The 13,317-nt window shown below is 33.8% G+C and overlaps 1 pseudogene; it reads left to right on the top strand.

Annotated features, from left to right (window-relative positions):
- Positions 1–2,586: 2,586 nt before the first annotated feature.
- On the top strand, positions 2,587–3,067 carry LOC147820611 (syntaxin-8 pseudogene; annotated as a pseudogene).
- The last annotated feature ends 10,250 nt before the right edge of the window (positions 3,068–13,317 follow it).

Here is a 13,317-nt window from a genome sequence, read left to right as displayed (position 1 = left end):
AAATCTTACATCTTTTATAGCATACTCTGAAATACTGCTATACTTCTCTTAATTTGAAATACTGTCTCGGGAATTCATTCACAGAGCTTTATGCTGAGGTGATTTAAATGAAATCATCTAGAAGCTTCTCTGCTTTTTCATTTGATTAATTATTTTATATCCAATTTTATGAATTTTCCTCTTCATACACAATATTGTTTTCTCAAAATTCCTAGCCATATCTTAATATCAGATTTTGGAAATGTTGTATCCAGTACATTTCATGGTAAGAGGTTTATATTTAGTGAATTTGTGTTAATGGAGTGCATATTAGACAAAAGATAGTTGACTATAGAAGTCTGAAAATGAAAAGCACAGATGCATAAATTTCAGGAGAAACTTAGAGGTAGAAAAAATTCTACCTCAAATTGGTTTTGACAACAACATCAAGGTGATGAAATCAGCATAAGAAAGACTATTCCTGTACTCCCACATGTACTGAAGTACTATTCACCTTATTAAATATATGAAATCAATCCAGGTTCTCACCAATGAATGAATGTCATTGAGTAATACTGTGCAATAAGACATTCCCTTGCCTTGGCTCCACGTTTTTTCCCCCACAGAATGTTGTTTTTAAAGAAATGTAGCAGTTTGTTCTGCTGGGCAGCTCCTGCCCAATATATCAAAATTTTTGGAACTGTTTTAAATTTGTGACCTCTCAGAAATGTTCTGGTAGCTCTGCCCCTCTCAGAAATGTTCTGTAACTTTCCTCTCTTGCTTCTGTAAGCATACTCTCCCACTATGCCTTTCAGGAGTGTTCTGTAACTCACTCCCTTGTTTGTGTTAGCATGCTCACCTACACATCAGACCCCTATATAGTGAAGCTCCCTTTTCTGGTCAACTACTCAGACTTCAGAGTGTGAACTCTACTGAGCCTGCCTGCATAATTGAAGGATTTTCTCTACCCTTGTGAGTGACCATTGGATTCTTGCATCTTCAAATTGCAGCAGCCAAGACACTGAAATGTAACAGTCAGCTGTGCCTCAGAGCTTTGACACTCCACTGTAATACTAAGCTGTAACACATGGCTGTGCCTCTGAAACAATTGGCTATAGCATCAATCTGATCCACTTTGCCACAGCAAATGGAAAAAGAAAATGTGGTGTATGTACACAATGAAATATTATTCAGCCACTGAAAACAATGCAATTCTGTTATTTGTACACACAGATATTCCTGGATATTATAATACATGAAATAAGCCAGACATAGAATATCGATTACTACATGTTTTGTCTCCTTTGTGGAAGTTAACATAAAAGTCTATGTGGATGTAAAATACTGATTCCTACATTCTGTGAAGGATAGAAGAGGCAGAAGTATAAAACAGCTACCAAAACACAGACAAAAGGTGTAAGTTATGGTTTCTCGCAGCCCAGTGTTGGGGAGGGTTACAAATCCTAATTCTTGTGATATATTGTATGAAGACCTACCAATTAGGATTTCAAAGAATACAAGATAAAATCATGCTAAGGGAAGGAAATGTTAACCAGACTGATTTGGTTAGTGGATTCTTTCCATATGCATAGAAATAACATACTGAACCACAATAATGCATGCAATTATTCCATGTTAATAAAATTAAATTAAATCTAAATAACTATACTTGTTATTACCCAGTATTGTTGAACCAGATCATATACAGTATGTCACTGAAGGGTCTTAGGTATCATTTTGTGAGGAATTAAGAGCTTATGGTAACCAGGTAACTACTGTGAGGTCACAGATACACTGAAGAAGCTCAAACCAGACTGATGTTACCTATGTGGAGGCTTGTGATAATAAAAGCTAAAGGTCAAAAGAAGTAGCTTTGTGATATAAAGTTCTATTCTTGATTTCTTCAAGAAAAAATATTCTGTGTCTAGGTATTGTAGTCTTAGAAGTGAATATGCCAAGTAAGATTTATTACATGTCTCTTAATATTTTAATTTGGTTTTTGTATACCTATAAAGCTGAGAACATTTTCAGGTTTATGACTCACTTGTATTTATTCTTCTAAATCAATGCTTCATATATTTGATCATTTTTCTTAAATATTTTACTGTTCTGATTGGCTTGAAATAATATGTATGTCTATTTTACAATACGTATTTAAATTTAATTTTAAGATATTATTATTTTGTACATTTAACATTTATAGTATATTATGGCATATGTGTTGTTAGTAAAATGGTTATTATAGTGAGGAAGATTTCCTAAATACACAATTTATTATATGATTCTCCCTAGATTTTCATTGATTTTTGTTAAAAATGTTTTTGAAGTGTATATTTAAAAGATAGTTTTTAGGAGATAGTTTTTAGGAGACTGCATGATGGCACCAGACCACTTGTTCTCCACATATGATTCCACTTGTCAAATTGCCCAAGAAATTGCTGAAAAAATTCAACAACAAAATCAGTATGAAAGAAGAGGTGAAAAGACACCCAAACATACTGTGGCAATCAGAGCTTTGTTGCAGAACCTGAAGGAGAAGATTGCCCTTTTGAAGGACTTATTGCTAAGAGTAGTGTCAACACATCAGTTATTACAGATGGAAGGAGATCGAAGACAGAACCTACTGGATGATCTCCTAACCTGAGAGAGACTATTTCTGGCAGCCTTCAAGAATGAGGGTGCAGAGCCAGATCTAATCAGGTCCAGCCTGATGAGGGAAGAGGCTAAAGGAGTGGTCCCCAACCCTTGGCTCTTTGAGGAGCCAGAGGAGACCAGGGGCTTAGGATTTGATGAACTCTGGCAACAGCAGCAGAACATTATCCAAGAACAGGATGCATGCCATGATACCCTTTCCTCTATCATAAGTTTCCAAACACAAATGGGGCAGGAAATCAGGAATGAGTTGGATGAACAAAATGAGATAGTCGATGACCTTGCCAACCTCATAGAGAATACAAATGAAAAGCTTCACACTAAAACTAGGCATGTGAACTTGATAAACAGAAAGTCAGCTTCATGTAGGATGATAATGGTGATTTTATTGTTGCTCCTGGCTGTTGTGGTCATTGCATACTTGTCAACCAACTAATATCATTAAAAGGACCACCCCCTGTGACATCTCCCAGTGCCCTCAAAAAGCCTAGCATCTTTTTGATATGCAAAACCTACTCTCAATAAACTCTCCCAAAGCTCTGAAAAACAAAAGATAGTTTTTTAAAAAATTATCTTAATTTTACACATTTATGGGGCATGGTATAATATGTGATATGTATATATAGCATATACTGACCAAATCAGAGAAATAAATATGTCCATTTCCTTTTTATTTCTTCTTTTTTTTTGGTACCAGGAATTGAACTCAAAACCTTGTGCTTCAGAGGCAGGCGTGGGCACCACTGAGCTAAATCCTCTGCCCTCCATTTTAAAAAAATAATTTTAATTAAAATTTAATAGTTGCACATAGCTATGGAGTACAGTGTACCATTTCAATATCACCATATAAAATTTACAGAGCAAATGATGAAGATCAATTTTTCTATCTTCATATCATTGTTTTTTATTTGGAGACTTTGATCTTCTTTCCACTTACTTAAAAATATACAGTAGATTATTGTGAACTAGAGTCACTCCTTTGTTCGATTGAAAAATAGAATTAATTCCTTCTGGGCATCTGATCTCCACCCTCCCACCTTCATCCCTTCTCAACATCCTTCCTATCCTCTAGTAAGCACTATTGTACATTCCAATTGACTTTCTGTAAATTCATGCAAGAGAAACAACATGTGAGATATGTATTTAAGTATGTAACTTACTTTGCATATCATGATGTTATGTCGGATACACATTTTTGATGGATTTAAGTTTATGTTCTCAATTCTACATTTTATTTTTTCCCACTCTTTATGCTCAGTGTGTTAATCTATAAATACTTACATGACTTTTATCCTATTGTAAATCTTCCCTCCAAATTCAATTTTTATGGTTATTAATGTTAACAATTTAACTTCATTTTATTTCCAACAAATAAATAAGCATCATTTATTTTTAAAAAATTTCTTTTACCCAAATTTGCACTACAATAGCTTTTTATTTGACTAGATTGTGATCTTTCTGTTTTATTTACACATCTAATTGTATTTTAACTGATTTTATACTGGTTAGATTATCACAGTATTATGATACATTGTATGAAAAAAAAACCCAAAATTCTATTTTGTAAATAGAATATGTGGTTCATATTTTCTTGGTACAAAAGGTGACTAAACTATCTTTTCATCTTCTCCTTTATTTTACTTTGTCATTTCTTTAGGTATTAGGGTTTTACATAAAAGAAACCATGGTATGTTTAACCTCTGTGTCTGATTTATTTCACTTAATGTTATGTTCTCAAGTTCTATTTATTTTTCTAAGAATTACATGATTTCCTTCTTCTTTATGGCTGAGTATCATATATATATATATATATATATATATATATATATATATATATATATATATATATATATATATATCTCACATTTTCTTCATTTATTCATCTATTGATGAGCACCAAGTCTGTTAAAGCTGTTTTCCTGAGCTTGGCTGTTGTGAGTTACATTGTTATAAACATGGTTATGCATGTATCACTAGTATGATTGATGCCTCTAACTCTTTTAGTAATATACTCAGGAGAGGTATAGGTGGGTCAAATGAAATTTCTGTTTTTAGTTTTTTGAAGAATCCCACACTGCTATTCATAGTGATTGTACCAGTTCATACTCTCACCAGCAATGTACAAGTGTTCCTTTCCCGCTACATATTGCCAATATTTGTGTGTGTGTGTGTGTAATACATCATTTGAAAGTTTGTTATTTGCAAGACCCGTGAAGAATTCGCCTTTATACTCCATCATTCATTCTGATCTCAGTCTCCAGGCCTGGAACATGAATTCAATATCTGTTGGTGAAGCAGTGAGTCTGTAGCTGTGAGGATGAAAAACACACATTGGGGGAGATGGTGCAAAAAAAAAAAATGAAATGAGAGACCAACTCTTTAAGGATGGCATAGCCTAGAATTCCTTAACTCCAGACTTGTCATGTAGGAATAAATAAATTCTGAATTTGTTTTAGTCACTATTTTAGTTTACTTTCTATTGCTTGGTTATGTTTCTATTACTTGCAGTTAAATGTTCTCCATAACTGTATATAGTATTCACAGAAACTTTAGAATTATTGAAACATGTCATGTACATAAAAGATCTGCACAAGGTCACAAATAACTACATCCCACAAGTAATAGGGTTTTATTCTTTTTAATGGCTAAATAATATTCCATTGTGTTGGTAGACGTCATTTTCTGCATCTTTTCATCCATTTATTGACACCTGGGTCAATTCAATACATTGGCTATTGTGAATTGTGGTGTAGTCTTAGAGGACATTAGGTTAAGTGAAATAAAACAGACATAGAAAGAAAAATCCTGCATTCTGACTCATATGTGAAATCAGAGAAAATAGTGGTACCTGGAAGCTGAGAAGTGTTAAGGAAGGAATTAGAGAGAGGTTGATGATGAGGTTAAAAAACACTGTTGGTAGACTAAGTTCTAGTGTTTTATAACACTGTAGGGTGGCTATAGGTAACAGTAACATACTGTATATATCAAGATGTCTGGAATAAATCATTGTGGTTCTTACAGAACAATGAATATCTGAAAGGATGGATATGGTACTGGGTCTGATTAGATTCTGACATATTGTTTACACACACTGAAATATTACACTGTACCCCATAAATGTACACAATTAAATGTGTTAATTAAAGTAAAAAGAGAGTTTTGCATCATGTGCACATTTTAATGAACTAATTCAGTTATAGAATATACTTATTCTTTGTTGTTCATTGCATGTAAATGTCTGGATAACTTAAAAGACCACCAGAGGAGAGAGCTACACAAATATAAATTGCAAAAGGCAATAAGACCAAGAAATTTGAGGGAACAGAGTGGAGGGGAAAGGGATGAAAAGAAAATTAAGAAGTGCTATGTACACGTGACAATTTCCCATGTGGCACATGATTATTATGTACTGACAATATAAACTGATAAGAATAAAAAATGTCAAAGAGTCTGATGAAAATTTCGGGCTTTTTTTTGTTCTGTTCAAGTGAAGCCTTGATGGTTACAAGAGCTCTCTGCACCGAACAACACATGAGACAAGATCATTGTCTATGACTTAATACTCTCCATTCAGTGACCTGTGGATTCCCCAATGACACCATCTCTCCTTACTTCTCACATTCAGGACATTAGCACTTCAGATCATGCTACACCACTCCATCCCCTTTCCAATTCCTAAGTCTTTGTTGTACGTTTCCATTTTCAATGCTATTCCCTGGAATAACCTATCTGTCTTGCCCAGGGAATACCAGTATAAAAATCCAAACCTTGGACTATGTTAAATGGCAAAAGAAACAAACAAAGAAACAAAATACAGAAAAAAGAGGCCTATACACGTGAATGGCCTCAGCCTTATCAGGGAAAGGAATGTTTATTTACCTCTGTTAAATACTGAGCTAGGCATGTGGTCCCTGGGTCTATGAATTACCTGGAAGAAATAGGGTTTATTTCTTCTCAGCCCAGGAATAATATACTGGAAGTTTGCAGCAGAGCAGGAATATTTATTTTTGTTGAAAGGAAATAGATTTCCTTCAGTAGCATTTCTATACAATAAAATGAATTATCTATGATAAAACATTTATTTGCTGTAATCTGAGTTGTCAGGAAGAACATTTAAGTAAGTAAAGTAAAAATTTATGTATGAGTGAATGATAAAGCCACTAGTGTAAAACTGTGGTCTCAGAAGTTCTTCTGGTATAAAATTATACAAAGGATCATAACTGCCAAATGTGATGTTTTTCCACAGGAGTAAAACACGTGCCTTTTTGTTTCAGTAACAACAAAATTAATTCAGTGTGATCTCTGGAATTTGAGGACAGATTGTTCTTTAAAAGTCTGCCTTGTCCCAAGAGACAAATGGGAGTTTTTCGTATAACTAATCCAATGATTGAAAATACCAACAAGAACATGATAAAGGTGAACACTTTCAATGTCAGAGAGAGCAGAAAGCTTGACAAAGTGAGTTATATAAATATTATAGAGACATTAAAATCAAAGAAATGGAAAATCCAGGAAATAGAAGGAAAAGGCACAACTTCTTTTTACATTCCAATCAAATATTATATATTTTTTACTCGAGGAATTAAATCTTGTGATCAACAACTGTTTTTAGCCCAAAACAATGGACAGTTTTATAATATCTCTCTCAAAGAGTCTTTTCAGAGCACTCTTTATGTCTTTATTCCTTAGAATGTAGATGTAGGAGGTCAGTATAGGTGTGACCATGCTGTATATCACTGAAGCTCTTGCACTTGAGTGTGGGTTTTGGGTAACAGCAGAACTAAACACCTAGAACTGTACAGTAAAACAAGGAGGCAACAGACAAGTGAGATGCACAGGTAGAAAATGCTTTATGTCTCCCATGAGATGATGAAATTGCATGTATGGTGGAGATAATCTTAGAATGAGAGTAAAGGATACCTGTAAGGGCACCAACACCCAAATCCCCGTTACACAATTCATCACAATATCTTTAAGAAAAGTGTCAGAACAGACAAGGTGAATTAACTGATTAGGTTCACAGAAAAAATGAGGGATTTCCAAGTTTGCGCAAAAGGACAGCCATATTACCATAGAGCTCTGTAACAAGGAATTCAGGCCAGTTATAATCCAACACACCATCACCAGCAGTCCACAGAGCTTTGGATTCATGATGACTATATAGTGCAGGGGATGACAGATAGCCACAAACTGGTCATAGGCCATCACAATAAGGAGGAAGTGGTCTAATCCTACAAAAAAATAAAAAGTACATCTGGATGATGCCTCCCTCATAAGTTATGACCTTGGTTTGTGTCTGGATGTTCACCAGCATCTTGGACACAGTGGTAGAAATGAAACAGATGTCCACAAAAGACAGATTAGAGAGGAAGAAGTACATGGGTGTGTAGGTGGGTGTCAGAGATGGCTGCCACGATGATGAGCAGATTTCCAGTCAAAGCCATCAGGTACATGAACAGGAAAAGTCCAAAGATGAGGGGCTGCAGTTCGGGGTCCTCTGAAATTCTCAGACAAAGAAATTCTGAAATTCGTGTAATGTTCTTTTGTTCCATGTGCTGTAGGTGTCTACTATGAAAAACAAAAAGAACTTGACTAATTTCATACCTGGTGTTCCTTAGAACATCCCTTTTGCCATCTGTTATTAGGAATTTTCATCTCTCTGTCTTTTCCTTAATGCAATATATTGTGTAATCTACAGTTTTCATAAAAATTGTTTCATGTTCTTGAGGAATATAAACTGGTTATTAAAAGGTTCTTGGCATGATGAACGTAAAGAGTACAGGGTGCTGATAAATGTCCTGGCAAGACATTCATGGGGAAAATTTCAAGTAGATAATTAAAATATGAAAAAAGAAAAGTTAGAAACTAATTTGAATGTTTTAGCACAAAAATGTTGAAATTTAACAAATAGTCATACTTGAACATTACAACATATCTATATAATGTATATTTCTATCATCTATCATTTATCCAATATCTATAAAAATGGCATGCCATAAATATGCACAATTTGTATGTATCTGTTAAAAAATAGATGATTGTATATCATATATGCTAGTAATTGCTATGAAGAAAATATAATTGTCCAGAAAAATGAGTGGATAAAATGCTATCTTTATTGGTGGATAGGTAAGACTTATTAAGAAGATGACATTTAGGGCTGGTGATTTAGCTCAGTGGTTCCACTGCCTGCCTCACAAGTGCAAGGACCCGAGTTCGATCTCTGGTACCAAAAAAAAAAAAAAGAAGATATTTGAACTGAGACATCAAGTAGCAGGTTTGGGGAGCCATGACTTTATCTGCAGATGTGTTTGGATGGAGGAATGAGCAGTGCAAAGATCCTGAGGGAGGAGCTTGTTCCAAACATAAAAGTTAAAAAGGAAGCCAGAATGTAGTAACCAGAATGAACAAGAGAAAGATAATGAGGGATTCCTGCCTGAGAAAACAGAAGAAGTAGGTGGACTCCCCGAAGATGCTGAAATGTTAAGATTTTCAAGATGCAGAAGGTTTTTTATTTACATGTTGTCTTTTTTTGCTTTAAACAACTTGAAATATAATTTTTGTAGAAAGAATGTGTACAGTCAGAAGAGTCCAGATATATGTCGCGCATGTGATCCCTTCACCACAATCAATATTATCTGTACATCTTTCACCTCCCAAGATGTCTTTCTCTTATCTCTTTGTTGTTATTTTTAGTGAGAACATTTAATGTGAGATCTACCCTCACAGCAAATATTTCATCCATCTATTGTTAGCACTATGCATGATGTTGTACAGCACATGCTTCAGAATTTAATAAATGTAAGTTATTAAAAAGATATTTAAATACCCACATTTTCCCACCCTCCACTTCTCTGACAGCACCATTCTATTCTATGCATATGTGAATTTGACCATTTTGGATATATGAAGGAGACCATGCATTACATTTACTTAGACAATATCTGGGAGACCAAAATCAATCCTTCCTTATTTCTTTTTTAGGTAGCCTTTGAGTTTCTGTATTATAAGAGTCAAAATTTTTGTAGACAAGTATTCTACAAGAAGAGAATATTATAGGCCAATATCCTTAAAGAAAATATATACAAATATCTTCAAGGAAATGCTAACAAAATAAATCAAGCAACAAGTTAAAATAAATATTCTCAATTTGAATATATAAATTCAGAAACCACTGATCACTCTGTAGTAATCTCTATAAAATCTTGTACTTGGTGTGATAATCTGCATTCTTTTTTCATATAATGGATCCCTGAGGACATTATAACATACAAGCATTTATTTCCTTATATTTTACCTTTGTTTTCAAAATCTTATATACAATTTAACAGAAATTTTACTTTCTTTTGCTAATTTAAATGTTTCCACAAAGGATAAAAATTATAAAACCAAATGTTTAAAAGTTAAGAGGTTATATGGGATGTGCTTTAAAAATATTGGGAATGTTTAAATCAAAAAATTGTGACAATAAGAGACACATTGCCATTAATCTGACACAAAATATGTTTCCTCACTTTGAAGACAATGCTCATCATTTCTGACAATTTCTGATGAAGTTCTCTAAGGCTTCTTCCATGAGTGTCTTTAGTTGCACTTCTATGCCTGTTATGCTGACCTGAACTGATTCAAAATGTTTACCTCTCATGAACATTTTGTCTTTGGACAGGAGCCAGAAGTCATATGCCAGAACTGCTGGAAAAGGGAGTGAGTACCCCTTTTTGTAATGTAATGTTTTTAGAATCCTGCCTTTCTGTAACATGGCACTTGGCAGCTACATTCATCATATATTTTATAACATTTTTTTTTGTACCGGGAATCAAACTCGGTCCTTATCACTTTTAATAAAAACATTTATGAAAAAGGACTTCTAGAACTGCTTAAAAAAACTGTCACGAAAGTTAAAATGTATTTGAAGTAAAGGAAGTGTGCAGAGAGCATATATTTTGAAGGATACTAATAGCAATGTGTCTTTTAAAGGAGAACTAGTGGCAATGTGTCTTTTACTGTAATTTTAAAATTTAAACATGCAGTGTAAATTTTGATCACTTCTTATCCAATAAAAAGAAAAATTTAAGTAAATGAATGAATTCAAAATTACTTTAATAAATTCTTAATGAAAAGTTCTAAACTAACTATAGTTTAATCACATGAACATAAATCTCTAATTGAATATAATTAACCAAGCCCTTGAAATTAAATAAGAAAAACATTAGAAGTGCCAAACAGTGTGACTAAAGTTATGATTTCACCCTGTATAACTGCATTTATGATACTGTTTAAAATTGCAACAATCATGAAATTAAATAGTAATTATTCAGAACATTCAAATAGCTCTCTATGAGTTCTTACCCAGCACTTGAGGCAGAAGCACTGTCTGCATTACCTCATATACACCTCACAGTAACCCCAAGATGCTATCTATACAGTTGTAGAGAAAGGATATGTGAATAAATACAATGAAACTTCCATATATATAAAAGCATGCTTACAAAATATATAGACAATGTGTAGTGTAATGCAGATGTATGTCTTCCATAATGTGGCAGATGATTGGTATTTATAAAAATAGAACCAGTCACAGAAGGTAAAAGTCAGTAATAAGGAAAAATAGATGAGAAATGAGATGGCAATATGTATAAAGGAAAATATTAATCATACTGAGGAGCATCCTAAATTTAAAATTCAATGAGAGAATAGATCTCCAATATGGATGACATATATTAGACTACAGAAAATTTATAAATTTTCATCTATGTATATATATATATATTCAAAATGAGCAAACACAGTAAAATAAATTTGATTTGTCTTTTGAAAGAATTTCCACATTTTAAAATTGTAAATGAAAAGAGAAAGAGGTACAAATTGAAAAGACTACCAATACTGTCAGTAGTAGTAAAAGAATTGTAATATGAAGCTCTTGGTGTTTTTCTCTATGAGGCAAATAAAACTTAATTTGTCCATGTAGAAGTGCTGTGTGAGAGAATATAACTGAAATGTTTGTCTCATGAATGATTGCTTCAAAGTAATATTTAAAGGATTCTTTTAGTCTGATCATTGTGATGAACATGGAAATAAGCTCAAATATACTTCAGCTTAATTAAAGAAAACACCCTCTCACTTGAATGCATATGTCCCCATTCTTTTTTTGGTTATCCTAATTATAAAACTATTTATACCTGTTCCAAGTTTGTGGAAAATACATTATAACACTATTTTGTTTGGTCTCATTCAATTGAATTTCTCATCCCACCACATAATATTCAATAATGATGTATGCCTGAATTGCAGATTCTAAAATACACTTTTTGGTAGCATATTAAATAAGATGCAAATTAATCAAGCAAGCAAATTCAGTGATCTCTAAGCTCTGGGCCAGGCATACTTGGTTTCTGAGGTGACAAAAGATAAATTCAGTCAGCTTCCCTGTGTGCTGAGCTTTTTATGAAGGACTGACTGTGTTTTAAACTCACCTTGATTGGGTATTTGAGACAGAGATCACTAAAGTCTAAATTCTCTCTTAAATAGTTGTTAATGGAGACTAAAGTTCTGGCCGATAGAAATCATAAAGAAGGAGTGAAGCATCAGTCACATAGCAAGACTTAGGTCTTCAAAAGTAACCACCATGTCCTCTTCAGCCCAAGATTGTATCCTCTGAAGGACAGAATGAGAGGAATCCACTTTAGCTCCCTATATCAGCTCATTAGGTACATTTCCTTTGATCACTCCAACCCAGGGATACCCAGTTACCCCATGGGACATTGGTCTGAGCAGAGTGAAAAATTTTCCGGCATATTCTGTGTTCCTAAGGGACCAGGTTAGTAATCAGATGTATTCAAGAGAATTTGTATTGTTACTTCTTCATACTGTTTTTACTGTCCAGAGGACTAACCTCATTATAACTTTTGCTCAACTCTAAATTGAAATTTTCTCCAAAGTCTGGGGTGCCTGAGATGGGTAAATGCCTTAGGACTACAAAATACTGCCTTGTAGAGAGGACACCACTCATGATATTTTCAGAAAATTGCTATTCTCTCCTCACCAAGAGATTGCACTGCTTTTATTTTTGGTAAAACCTTGGGACATTACTACAAACTTTGGCTTTATGATACATTTTAAAAAGCACTTAGGAGTTCATGCTTGGAACAATAGATAAAATTGCCATTTAATCATTTCTGAAATATCTAATAATTAGAAAATATTTATTGACATTTGTGTGCAGTGTAGACTGATGTTAGAATCTCATAATGATTAGCAGATTAAAATTTTACATATGTATATTGAATAAGATAAATATTATAAAGGACTCATTTTACATTTGCAAAAATGAGACAGAAAAGTTAAATAATCTATTCAAGGTGATGGGCTGAGTAAGGGTTGAACTTTGGAAATTCACCAGGCTGTCCCTGCCTGGAAATTCACCATGCCTGCCTGGCAAGTGTGAGGTCCTGAGTTTGATCACTGGTACAAGAAAAAGAACTCCAAACTTTTAGGGTACCAGTATAGTTGAAGACAGGGATACCACTCAACATTCTGTGATGTACAACATAGTAGCTCAGCGCATAGTGTTATGTAGTATAAATCTCCACAGTGGGGAGATTGGGAAATACTTCTAGACAATAATTTCTACAACTTCAATGTAAACATAAAACATTACAGATATTGTTCAGAGGCAGGCCATGACTG

This window comes from Heterocephalus glaber, unplaced genomic scaffold (genome assembly GCF_053883595.1).
Source record: "Heterocephalus glaber isolate CG9 unplaced genomic scaffold, H.glaber_assembly_v1.0 deba00001831, whole genome shotgun sequence".
Classification (NCBI taxonomy): domain Eukaryota; kingdom Metazoa; phylum Chordata; class Mammalia; order Rodentia; family Bathyergidae; genus Heterocephalus; species Heterocephalus glaber.
The sequence above is the reverse complement of the archived record's forward strand: the minus strand, read 5'-3'. Positions and strand labels throughout refer to the sequence as shown.